Source organism: Chelonia mydas, chromosome 12, assembly GCF_015237465.2.
Source record: "Chelonia mydas isolate rCheMyd1 chromosome 12, rCheMyd1.pri.v2, whole genome shotgun sequence".
NCBI lineage: Eukaryota > Metazoa > Chordata > Testudines > Cheloniidae > Chelonia > Chelonia mydas.
The window spans coordinates 6612681-6626651 of NC_051252.2; positions in this window are offsets into that span (position 1 = coordinate 6612681).

Genomic DNA, 13971 nt, shown 5'->3' on the forward strand with positions numbered 1-13971 from the left:
CTCTCTGGTTCCTAAGGCCCTTTTCTTCACAAGGAGACCTCCAGTCCCCATGCAGGTGGAGCCTGACTTTCTCCTGCTTCACACTAAAGCCAGTGTACCAGCAGGACAATCCAAGCTCTCATGCGTGGGTCAGTCAAGCCCATCTCTGCATTTTGGATTGGAGACCAGCAGACGGTTGCGCTGGGACAGGCTGATGGTGCATTGCCGGGGTGTGTGTCCACGGCTGACCTGTATTGATGTAGTTATGTCCTAGCAGGATACCTTGCAGCGGGATCCCAACCCTGGATGGGGTTGTCAGGGGGTTTGGCTTCATCCAACACTGCGTTCACCTGGCCCCCTGCCACCCCCTAGGAAACGTGTCATTGGTCGGTTGGGGTTTTATTGACTTATCTACAAATGTTAATTACAGAATATTTGACTGAAAGCTAAATTCCCCATGGGGCAGCTGGTATTTCCCTCCGCGAGGGCTGCACTCCCTGCCCAGAAGCAGCGCGACACCCAGAAAGGAGTTTCTTGCTCTGAACAATGGCCAAAACGTAAAACCCCCGGGAAGGCAGATACAGGCCCCTGTGACGCGCACTCAAGGAAATAAGCAGACTCCCTGCTTCTGCACGGGGCCATTCGTCACTGCGGCAGCTGCTTGGTGCCAGCTCCCAGCAGGGGTCTTGGCCCACTGAGCTGCGCTTTGTTCCCCTCATACCTACTGGAGATGGGGCATGACAGCTCTGCACGGAGGGAGCGGTGCACTCTCTACCATGCATGCTGGGCTGGGGCTCTAGGTACTGAAATTGAAGGGCTGCTGACACCAGCAGTAGGGGTGCCAAGGCTGCCCTGTGACAAGGCTTGGGCACTGTGGGAACAGCTCTGGATTGGCAGCCCCCTGAATGCCTGGCTCTTGGCTGCTGGGCTTGCAAATCCCAGCTCCGCTTTTCAAAGAAATGGACTGGCTGGCTCTCCTCTGCTTCCGCTCTCTTGCCCTCTGTGTCATACATTCTCTCCTAGCCCAGTTTCTCTCCAGGGGCTGTTCCATACCCGGGGCAGAGCCATCCTGTGCTTGCACCTCCTCTGTCCAGGGGCTGGTTTGGCCCTGCTCCATGGGGCTTTGGATGGGTGCCGACATGCTAGGCATGGCAATGGCCTGACCATCCCTCTCCCTACCCACACCTCCGTGAACCTTGAGGGGCTCTGTGCAAGGGGGGTCCTTGGGCCTGCCCAGCAGCCCCTTGGCACAAAGGGGCCCCCGGGGCAATGACGAATCAGGTCCACAGGGTGCTGCTCACCCAGCAGCACCTCTCAGGCCACCTGGATGCTGACCTGCGGGGCTCCCCAAGAACAGATAGTGCTGGGCTTTTGTGGGGTGGCTCTGGGCTTCTGCACCAGGGAGAGCTCGAAAGCTCAGAGGGGACAGAGGCGCCAAGATTTTGCTTGCTTGGCTGGAGTGTAGGCCTCTGAAACAGGGCTGGGATCCCTCTGACCCAGGGGAGTCCCAGAGGGTGCCGCCGCACATCTCAGCAGGCTAGGGCATCACCCTGCACCTCGTGCAATTGCTCACGCCAACACAACAGGGCTGCAAAAGGCTCCCAGGTGGGACTGGAAGTGATTCACAGCCCCTTTGCAAAGGAGGACAAGGTGTGCAGGGCAATAGGGGACCAGGGCAGGCATGTGGAACAGCAGAGGAGAGGCGCTGAGCATCACAGCGGTGGTGACAGCCCTCAGCCCAGAACCCAGGGGACATCAGCAAACACAGAAAACCGTCCCACATTTTATGGGACAGTGAGTCATCCCCCAGCAGCTCTCTCAGGCTGTCAGGCAGCTGCTGCGCTCTTCTCATATCGCTGCTGTCCACAGCTGGCTGGCGCTGGGCTCTCCTTCCCCCCGCCCTTGCTGCTCTCTAGGGCTAGGCTCTCCCCTCACTGCTCGACAGGTGCTGGGCCCTGACTCCTAGGCACTATGGGAATACAAATTAATAACAGGCCTGGCTGCTGTCCTAGGACTGGGCTGTGCCCCAGCTCGCGGCTCCCCAGGTCTGGCTCGCCCCTCGCTGTGCCCTAGAGTTGTTGGGGGGGGGGTTGCTGCTCTCGGATGACGTATCCGTGCTAGCAAAAAGCAGGCCCAGCATTGGGCCTCACAGAGCTCTGCCGAGAGCAGCAGACAGCTCAGGTGTCTTGCCAAGGCTCCGGCCTCTGAGCCTGGTGGGGCGTGGGGGAGGTTTACCGCAGGCCCGAGGTTTGCTCGTGGAGACCAGGCTTAAGGTTGTCTGGCCCCTGCTGCCCCTGAGCCTGGCCCCCCTGTGCCAGGCTCTCCCTCGGCCTGGGCTGGGCTCTCCCTTCGGTTCAGTGTAGTCACAAGGCCCCGATGCACCAGCTGCATGCACAGGCCAGCATTAGCTAGACAGACATTAGGCAGATGGTGGGCTGTGCGGTCTCGCATGGGAACACCAGACCGTTGGCACTCCCCTCTCCTCGGAGCTTTTTTGTTCTTAGAAATTCACCACAGACGCCCAGCCTCTAATCAGCCCGAGATCTGACAACCCACCCGAGCCCATCACTATCTCCCAGGGCCAGGCAGATCCTTCCTCCCCACAGGCTCCGCAAGGCCAAACTGGGCCGTTTTCTGTATCCTTGTATCCTGAGACACCAACCCGCAGCCTCTTCCTCCTCCCTGGCAGCACAAACAGCCTTATCTCCCCCAGGCTGCAGCTAGGAACGAGCCTTGCGGTATATTTAGAACCCACCTCAAGGCCTGCTATTCAGTTACTTCAATGGGCTGGATGGAGAACAATAGCACATAAAAGTTCCTGCTTAGTCACAAACAGAGTACAGATGGATCTCAGGGGCATTAAGTAATCAGAGGGGATGCAGGCTCAGATGGAGCACCTCCCTTCCTGCCCCCGATGGCAGAAGCCCTGCGCTGCAAAAGCAGCCGTGTAATGGGCTAGGATCCTGGGGTCAGGCGGAGGCAGATGTCACTTGTGCAAGGCTCCTGATTCTGCCCCCTAACTCTCACCAAGAGACATCCAGCCCAGGGTCTGTGCATCACCCTGAGCCCACTTTGACTCTCAATATACAGCCTTTTGCATGGGGTACCTGAAATCGGTATGCAGAATGGGACTACTCAGCATGAGGAAGGGTCCTAGATGGCTGGTTCTCTGTAAAGCTCCAGCCTAGAGCTAGCTGCAGCAAATGCAGGGTGCCAGCTACCACAAACAAAGTGGGCCTGATTCTGACTTCACTAACACCAGTATAAATCAGGAATAAGAATAGGAGCCAACAGAATATAAAACTGGTGTCAGTGAAATTGGATTTACACCCAAGAGCTGGGCACACAACAGTTAGCAGGACGTTGGCACCATGTTACCAGCTGTCATGATTGGTATCATAAGACTTGTGATACTAAAGAATTTTCTTAAAGCCCCAGCTCCTGGAGTAAGGCTGACTACATGAGACTACATAGAATGTAAGTGTTGAGCCCTGGTGGTGACGGAGAAAAGCTCAGAAACATGAATGCAAAAGGCTCAAAAACCGGGAGGCAAATAAAAAGAATGCAGCATTTTAAAAAAATCTCATGCTGTTTGAATGCTTGGGGTTAGCGATGCTGTTGGAAGCTGTGTTTTACTTGCTATTTGATCTTTTTTCCTTACAAAGGAGACGGATGGTCTTATATCTTAAGTGCATGACTGGTAGTGAGAAGACCTGGGTTCTGTTCCCTGCTTTTGGAAAAATGTCAACATTCTTTGCCTCAATTTCCCTATCTGTAAAATGGGGATAATGTCTGCTGACCTGCCCCATTAGAGGGCTGGGGAGATACATTCACTCGACTTTAAGCCCTCTGAGAGCCCGGCTTACCCTGTAAATAAGGGAGAGGCAAGTCCCGCTATTGCTTCTTCTTGTCTGAGATAAAAACACTCTAGTAGAGCAGGTCAAATTCTCTTTGCTGATTTTGCTTACTGAATTTTTGCCTCTCCTTTTAAGAGCTGGTTGGGATGTGCAAACAACTCAAAAACATCCCTAATGAACAAATGGCAGCTCACGCATTATTCATAATGTTGGCATTCGAGCTGCAGAATGGTCCGTCTGAGTTGCAAGTGGGCTGAATGCACGCTCATTCATCTGAATCATGCAGACCGGTTTCGAAGCATTGTGTATTTGCCATCACTAAAGGATTTGCATACAGCTGAGCTGAATGGAAACTAAGATTTGCCAAACATTTTCTCAGTGTTCAGCCAGCTCTGTCTTTTTATTAAATACCCCATATCGCTAATATTGGCTTCAAAGAAACCTCAAGCATGATGCATCATGGGTAATGGTATACAAACTGAACCTCTCAGTCCTACAGTCTGACTTCTAGTGAAAAGGAAAAAAGAACAGACATGGCTGCACAGAGGGCTGAACTCATTACAGTCAATGGGAAGACCCCCTCTGACTTTGCTGGGAGCTGGCTCGGGCCACTAAATTAGCTGACTCAGAATGAGAAAGCGGGGTGAGGAAATAACAGAGCGCTAACCTCACCTTGTGAGCTGTGAACAGTGGAAGAGGGAACTATCGGCAAAGACGGTTATCGGCATTTGTGGCTTTTCAGGAAGATACGTGGTAAGAGATATTGTCTGGGGGCTGAAGGTTTAGACTGCTCGTTTTCTAAAGTGTTCTAGCTGGGTTGGCTAAAAATGCAACGCTGGTTGCTCCTGCTTTGAATGTGGAACTTCCAGCATTTTGCTCAATGAACCGGAAAGGCTGTAGCTTCTGCAAGAGCTATAAATGGACTGTAAAGGAGATGGGTTGGTGGCCACCCACCCTAACCTTTCCGGACCGATGGCTATTTCAGAGGAGTGATCCCGTGGCTTGCCAGAGGTTAGGTTAAGGCAATAGACTCGGGTCTAGTTCCTGGCTCATCTGCGAAATGGGAATGATCATATGGCCACCCTCCGTTGGTCTGAGATTGTATGCTCTTTGGGCTGGAGCTGTCTCTTACTGTGTGTATGTACAGGACCTACACAATGGGGTGCTGGTCTCTAAGCTCTCCCACAATATAAATAATGTATCGCTAATTAATTGTCAGGGTTTGACATCATCCTGTGGTGATGTTGCCTCCCTAGATACTCAATAGGCAGTACACAGTAGTTGGGGAAAGCCTGGACAACCTACTTATTCCGTCTTTGACTCTTCCATCTTCTCATTCATGAAGTGTTTTTTTCTCTGAGCCAGAGCAGGAAGTTGCTCCCTGCAGATACGCAGGGCTTGCCGTGTGGTTTGGAAGCACATTTGTATCTTCTCAGAATTGCAACACTAATAATAGTCCCTCACCCCGTACGCTTAGTACACATGTAAGCTGTGTCTCTGTGATGCTGTGGCCACGTGAACAGATAAGCGTTTAAGATGCAGCAGTAGAAACCTTTTCAGCACTGCAGGGTCAGGAGCTGAATGCTGGATTCAACAGTGACCATGGCCAAGATGTTGCTAAGATACTAAAGAGGAAGCACCAATCACATTGGTGCATATTTCTACTGGGCCCGGGGAGCCGACCCACTGGTACATCTCCCCACCGGACGCTGCCTTACTCATAGCTCTGAAGTTGGGTAGCTGGAAATAATGTCACAAGGCCAGCCAGCCAGTATCTTGCAATGCTCACCACACTGTCCTGTCCTTTTGCAATCCTATTTCTGAGAACCATCCGCTGAGGTTAGAGGCTGCACCAGCATTGTCAGCCCCTCAATGTCTCTTGCCTTTAGCTTCCTACACACCAAACACGGACCTGTCCTGCTGAGCTCAGCTTGCTTCAACATACCATAGCACTCAGCTGGACATCTACTCTCCTGCTATCTTTTCAGAATTGGACAACAGGATTAGACTGCCCATGGTCTGACCAGCAGGGCAGAGAAAGAACCAAGAGGCATGCCTGTGACATAAAACACTATAGCATTAAAGGGAACAGAAGGTGACCAGTCCTCACTTCGCTTTGAGACTTGGGTGCTGCTGTCAAGAGATCTCATAAAAGACAGGAGGGTCCAGCTACCCACCTCAGTAGGAGACTTCAATGGAAAACCCAGGTGCTGTGGGCAGCAGTGCTGAGAGGGCACCCTACTCTCACACTCAGTGTTGAAATGCGAACCTAATATAGCACTGGGGGCAGATGCTGTCTTCATCTGGGTCACTCATGGTTGTGAAAGACACCATGATGCTTTGTCTTGGTGGACTGTCCACATTCCAGCTCGTGTCTTCTCTCTACTTAAAATTCTCCTGTGGTTTCAATGGGTTACAATACTCTTCCACCTATCCTAGACAGATGTGAAGTGCTGATGCACGCATGATGCTGGTAAACCAGGTGCCAGCTCTTGCCAAGGCTGTAGGTTTCAGCTGAGCACTTACAAATTCATAGGTGGAAGCCAGACCAGCTCACCCGTTGTGACGTTACTGACATAACCTATGACCGTATAGATCATTGTTGCAACCACGGTTGTATATTTGCAGCAAATATTGTACAAAGGTAGGCGTTAGATTTGTAAAGATGAGTCTAAACATTAAACACTAAGTTGTGGCATGCATTAATCTTTCCTGTAATATCTGTGTCCCGTGCTATAAGGTAATAAGTTTTGCTTTATAACTGTAAAAGTGCCTGGTCTGAACTCATGAACCTAGACAGGAAGAGTGGTTCCCCCTGCCCATCGAGAAGGACCATCAAGACTAAATGGTTCCATTGTAGGACAAACTTTGTTGATTGCCCCATCCACCCATGAAGAAGTTACGTGCAGGAGCTCTCATCCCATTGGTTTGTGCTCTGGGGGAAGGGCATATAGAGAAGCTCACAAAAAGAAACAAAAATAAAAGGAGTACTTGTGGCACCTTTAGACTAACAAATTAGAAGAAACAGTTATCTCTTTGAGGTTTGAACTCTCATCGGGCTGAAGCTAGGAAACAAAAGCAGAGATCCCCAGGGTCAACCTGGGTTACTCCTAAAAGACATTCAGTGGACAGATGACTACCTCTGTCATCTTTTGTAACCACAGACTGTAGCTCACCTGTGCTTATATGGTGTCTGCTTTAACCTGTAAATAACTCATTTCTTTTTCCTAGTTAGTTTACTATAGTCTTGGCTACTGACATGGTCTTTAGTGTGAGATCTAAGGTACAAACTGACCTGGGGTAAGTGACTAGTCTCTCGGGACTGGGAGCAAAGTGAATATTTTGTGACTTTTGAGTAAGTGACCATTTATCACACAGCCCAGCTTGCCTGGGTGGCAAGACAGACTGCAGTGCCCAAGGGGACTGTGTCTGATTCCATGGCCAGACTGTTACCATGATCCAGGAGGTCATATTTGTTACTGGGGTGGTGAAATCTAATTACAGAACATACCACCAGTTTGTGGTGTCGGCCCTGAGGTTGGCACTCACGGCATGAACCGTGCCAGACAGTGACACTGCATGCTTTTAAACTGCTGCCCTCCTCTCTAGTGGTGCATTTCCGTAGGGGGATGTGGTGGGACGGCAGGATGGGGTAAAGTGATCCAGACACGCGCACAAGTGTGTACTCAATGTTTTCCTGCACACACAGACTGTAATCACTTTGTTGGCTGCTTGGGGCCCTCCGGATACAAGGTGCAAGATAAATGCAGTCACTGAGTGTTACAATACTGTGGAGTGACATTCACCTATGGGTGCCAGTGAACATGCGGGAAAGAGCAAAAAAGACAGAGGTTCTGGATGGTACAGGGATGAGTGCTGGGAGTCCAGAGATCTGGGATCTACTCCCAGCTTGACGGGTTTCAGAGTAGCAGCCGTGTTAGTCTGTATTCACAAAAAGAAAAGGAGGACTTGTGGCACCTTAGAGACTCTAAGGGGCCACAAGTACTCCTTTTCTTATTCCCAGCTTGGTCATTGACTTGTTGGGTGGCGTTCAGCAAAACACAATCTCTCTCTGCCTCAGACACCGTCATGTATAAGATAGGGATAACATAAAGGGCTTTGAGATCTTGGGAGGAGAGATGCTAAGTATTAGCATCATGCCAACAGATCCCTGCAGACAATCCCTCTGTAAGTGCCTGAATAGGTCAACAATTGGGAAGCATGAAACTCATTATGGAACAAGCCCTACTCCCCTCTGTCTGTGCTGACTCCTGGCTGGGCCTTTTTTGCCACTCCCCTCCTGCTAGGCATAAGACACATTATTCTGATCCTGGGAGTCATAGATGTGGCAAAGACAGGGCGATGTCATGGGAGTCTCAGACCTTTTTATGAGGAGGAGGCAGATTCTGCTCTCAGTTGAATGCATGTCAATCAAGAAAAATGCCATGGAAGTCTATGGCACAATACAGGGGTAAAGGCAGGGATTGGGAATGCAGAATCAGACCCAAAGATGTGTGTCTGTGACTTTGGAAGTCCTGAGAAAGCTGGCAGCATTGTGTACAAAGAGACCTTGGAAATGTTCCTGGGCTGGGTAAAGCAGCCTTGCTGTGCTTTATAGACTCCTTTGTAGTCTGATCACGGCTGGCTGAATGTTTGTGGCATTTCAATGAATGCAGAATTCCTAGGGGATGGCATAAACTCATGTGACACTCAAGCGCAATCGGTAACCTGCCAAGTCCCGCGGAGCATGGAGTGAGTCACACAACCTGGGGCCATGCATCAGACCTCACAAAAGCCTTTGTGCTCTCCCCTGGAAAGGGAAAGGCAGCGCTTGGCATACATTCTTGGGATTTTGTTGAAGGGGGGGGGGTTGGTTTTCCCTTGGGATCCATAACAGGTGAGGCTGGGTGTCTGTCACCAAAGCCACTTAGGGATTTTTTCCAATGAGTCATGGGCCCTGATCTCAACTTGGGACCCAGAGACAGATTCCCAGCAATGTATAGAGGTTGGAACTGTGCTACAAGGGGCAGGGAGAAAATTCACCCTGACCTGCACCCCCGGCTATTCCACCCCAGAGTGCCCCACTCACACAGACCAGTGCACCCCGTCATGACCTGCACCCCCTGCCAGTCCACCCCAGAGTGCCCCTCTCACAGACCAGGGCACCCCCACCTGACCTGGGGAGGCGTGGTGGAGGCAGGAGGGAACGTGTCCTTAGCACATCCCCTGTGAGACTCTGGGCTATTCAGGACTACAGAGCCACCCATGGGAGGCTGCTGTGGATTTGAGCACCCCCAGTGGTATTCTAGTTTATCCTGGAAGGTCATTTAAGTCCCTGACATAGCCCCAAATCCTGAGCTCACAGAAGTGTCTTAGAGCCAGCTTTGTCCCCAAGCTCCACTGGGCTTCACCTTCTGGGCACACAATCACAGCCCTGGTATGGACAGTGCACACTGGGATGGGGTGGAGGCACAGACAGCTTTGAGATGGCCCCTGATCCTGGGCTGCTCGCCTGTGTGCCGGTCCAGTCCCCAGCAATCAGAACAGTCTCATGCCTGCTGTCGCTTACACTGGCTGCCAGTGACTCCAAGGGCCTGTTATGGAAGCTGGGGATCGGCGGGGTCCGGAGAAGCTCTGTCCACCCACCTCATTCCCAGCCACACTCCCTATGCCAACAGCCAGGAATGGGTGTAGCAAAGGAGTTGCTACACTGGCTCTGTGGGATCCCCCTCCAACGGGGGGATCTTCCTCTGGCCGGCTTTACGGCTGCCTTGTGCCAGGGGGACGACTCCCTGGGCTGCGTTAGTGCTTTGTCACCCGCACACTTCACCAGCCTCCTACACAGATGTCAGCACGGGTCCTGGGCAGTGCAGCAGGGGGGTGGTGAATGGTCATGACCTATTCGTTAATTGTTAACAAACAGCCATAAGCCCTTCTAAAATAAAGGGTTTGTAGTTGGCTTTCCCCATCACTTCCCATGACACACAACCTAGCATTCATTCCAGCACTGTGTGTCATGACTTTCCCGTTCTCGTTGTTATGCCTTTTGCACCCTTTCCCTCCACCAAACCATGGTTTTAAGATGCCAGCCTCAAAAAGGGGATGGCAGAGCCTTTCATCTACGTTGGTGCCGTGAAACAGCTGCTTTGGAGCTGCTGGGAAATGAGTTGGTGGGTCTCGGTCTGGTTACGCGTGAGCAGGTGTCCACATGATGAAACCACCACCCATACCGGCACCAATTAGTTCCCTTGGTGGTCTCAACAGAACTCAGTAGTCCTGTATCAGCCCTCTGGGCTCTTTCACTGAGAGGGACGGCTGCTATCACACAGCTAGGAAAACTGCCTCCATCAAAAACACATCCCTGCTACCTCAAGGTTTGGGAACTGCGCTCGCCACTACGGCTTTAAAGCACCAGCAGAGATCCCCTTTCCCACCACTACTGCTGCTGTTTACAAACCTGTCGCTTTCCGATTTCCTCCCTCCCCACCCTTTGCCCACTCCCCTCCCTCCAAATTGCTGGATTAAGATTTGGACGGCGATCAAATATGTAACATTTATCATCACTGCCTGATTCGTGCGAGCGCTACAGATCAGAGCCGCATAGACAGTGCAGAGGATTCTAACTGGTCTCTTGTGGCTTCTGCTGGAAGATAGCAACCAGCAGATCCATGCACTTGTTGCTCTGGACAAATCCTAACTGCTAGCTGGAACCACCAGGAGCGAGCTGACATGATCTGAAATCCACACAAGGCATCCCTTGGGACAACAAGGGTTCTCTGGGGTGTCAGCGTTCTGCAAGGGAAGGCTGAGGTAGACCTCACTTGAGGTGGTACTAGCAGGGGCAGAGGCAGCCCTCCTTGTTAAAACGCAGGGGTGGGTGAGCCCAGACGTTCAGTGAATCGTCAGAGTGAAGTTCTCTTCAGGGCTGGCACCGCCAGGCAGTTCAACGTGGTCCAACACCACAAGACTACGTCTGCGGAGGTGAACCGGCTATAGGGTCACAGGGACAAGAGATGGAAGGGCTCCGGCAAGGGACGAGACTGAGTTGCTGGGACTAGGGCAGTGGTTTAAGATTTCCAAAGGAGTCCGTGCCTCCACTCAAAAATTTTTAGGGGGCTGCAAATGAAAAAAGGTTGAAAAACCCCCTGAACTAGGCTCTGCAGTCAGACCTTGTACGGCTGGATCAGTGGATAAAGTGATTGCTCCGCCCTAGCTGGAATGAAGCTACCGCCCAGCCCAACGAGCCTTCACAGCCCCCAGGCCGGGCTTATCCATACCTGCCTGCCTTGTGGTCTGACCAACAGTTGTTGACACAGCTGAGCCCTCCCCTGCTGCTGCTGTGGGAAGGTTTTCGAGGATCCTTTCGCTCAGCTGTGGGGAGCAGCTGTAGGTGTGGGGGGCAGTTGGAGGATGTGCTGTTTAATGGCAATGGAATTCATCCCCACCCTTAGTTGGGGGGCTCCCTACTCCCCGGGGCTGGCCAGACAGATCCAGCAGACACGGGGGGGAAAGAGACACGCAATCGCTCTCACGCCGAACTGTCGTTGCAATCTAACCTGAGCTGCTTGCAGCACATTGTAATGCACCCTGGGACTGGATTTTTTAATACAAATCCTCAAAGGAAGTTACCCCCCAGGCTGACCCCCTTATCGTCGAGCTCCTGCTGACTGGAAAAGCAGAGCACGCAGTCTTTACTCGAGCTAGGGTGCTAAAGAGAACGGTGTGGACGTTGCAGCTCCAGGCTAGCCCGGGGAGCTCTGACCAAGGGGGATAGGGCCAGCCTGGACGCAGGCAGCTAGCCTGAGCCAGGCGCGCCCCCGAGGGCAGTGTGGACACACCCAGCGAAGACTCCTCTGTGACCTCCGGCGTTGCTCACCAGCAGCCTGCCAGTCCCAGAGCCATCGAAACGTTTCTGACCAAAACCCCACCGCAAGCTGCCTCATTAGCAAGAGGCTGAAAAATACCCATACCACCACCTAGCCGGGTGCGCCTTAAAACTCAGGGCCTTCCTGAGGGATCAAAGACACACCTGGCCCCAGCCTGTCCGTTTTACATGAGTACCCATGGGTACGAAAGCCCCGTCTTTAGTAGTTTTGCAGCGGCACGTCTCAAATAAGTGGGTCCCTTTAGCTCTTCCCTGCCAGCCCCCGACATGAGAGATTCCTGCCGGCGGCTCAGTCCACTAGCCACAGATCTTCAGCTGGTTGCAGGGTGCCTTGGCCGAAATCAAGGGAGGGCCAGTGATTGTGCAGGCGGGCACCTGGGGATTTAAAGGGAAAGTCCCTCGCCCCTTGCCAAGCGTTGCCCACCTCTGCCAGGCAAACGCATTCCTGACCCTCCCCCCCCCCCGCCTCTTCCTAAGGGATTAAGCAGCCCCTCCTCGCCCAAGGGGAGCGGTGCAACCGCTGGCACCGCTCCAGGGGGGAAATGCAAGAGCCTAGCCCTGGCCCAGCAGGGCACAAGGAAAGAGCCCCGGAGCATTGGCGCTGCCTTAGTTAGCGACCGGATCGCCGCCCCCCTTAACAGCCCCCCTGCCCCGCGCTGGAGCCCGGGGTCCCCCCGATGGCTGGCGACCCGCGGACGGCGAGGGAAGGCGCGGCGGAGCCGGTACCTGTGCTCCGCAGGGGCGAGCGGCGCGGCGCGGCGCGGCGGGGAGCGGCTCTCCGGCGGCGGCGAGCGAGGGCTGGGACTGCGGTCCCGCGCCCGGCCGGCGGAGGAAGCAGCCTGCAGCCCCCGTGGAGCGCGGGGCGGCGTCTCCGGGGCTGCGCGGACGCCTCCGCAGCGGGCCCCCTGCGCCCGTGGGCCGGGTTGCCGCCTGGCTCCGCCCCGGGACGGCTCGGAGGCGTCCGGGGCTTCACCTGCGCCGCCCTGGGAGCCGCCCGGGCGGGGGTTGGACAGGGCGCCTTCAGCGGGGGGAGAAGCGCCCCGGCTGTCTTCCAAACATCCCACTCAGCCCCTTTCAAACCAAGCCGGCGCCGGGAGCCCCCCGTGCAGCCTGGGCCTCTCGCCTCCCCTGGCCCCGGCTTGCCAGGAGCCAGTCCAAACAGATCATAGAAAAAGCAACAAGCTACAAGCCAAAACCTAGCCAGCAAGCAACTCACAAGCCAAATAAGCCAAAACCAAGCCCAATTTGTGTGTTTTTCCCCCTGGGTTTGGCATGTCTGAAGGACAGCTGGGGGCGGGCTGGTTGCCCACCTCCCAGCCCCCTGAGCCCTCAGCAGGTCCCACCGCATGGAGAGACCATCACACACACAAAGGCACTCTCACACCCCTACACACAGACACACACACATGGGCACCCCTATACCAAAACACCCTACACACAGAGAGGCACCCTTAGATCCCTACACACAGACACACAACTGGCACCCGTACACCCCTACACACACACACAGAGGCACCCTCAGACCCCTACACACACAGAGAGGCACCCCTACACATGCACACACCTTACACCCCCTACACACACACACACACACAGAGGCACCCTCCGACCCCTACACACATGCCAGAGAGACACTGGTGGTCCCTCATTCCTCTCCCTCCCCAGTAGTCACCTTCCCCCGAGGTTTAATGCACTAGTGTTTAATGCACCGCTTATCATTGCTGAAGCGGATGGCTTGATAACTGCACCCTGGTGTGAGGCCCTGGAAGGAGAGGACGTCTCTGTTAACAAGTCAGTGAGGAGTACAGAGAGGATGGGAATTAATGTGCAAGTTACTGATATTATTACAGATCGATTGGCTCTTGTCTAGCTTCCCACCTGCCTCAGGTAAGCAACAGCTTGAACAAAATAGAAAATCCACAGCGTCCTTATTGGCCTTGTCCACACCAAGGTCCTGCTGCTGGTGTTAAAACACAGCTGCTCTGGCTGGGGATCATCCATTTTTAAGGCTATTTGGTGTATGTCTACACAGCAATGACAGCCCAGGGTTAGTAGAACTTGAATTAGGAGACCCTGGGTTTGTTAACCTAGGGCTTGAGCATCTACGCTCATTTGTAACCACAGGTTAGGAACTGTTGAATCCTGGGTCACCACCTGCAGCTCCAGTGTCTACGTATGCAGGCCCAGTCCAATCACCCATATGCCAGGCTTCCTTGTGCCCTCCCCAGATGTGGGCCTTAGTTCATGGTG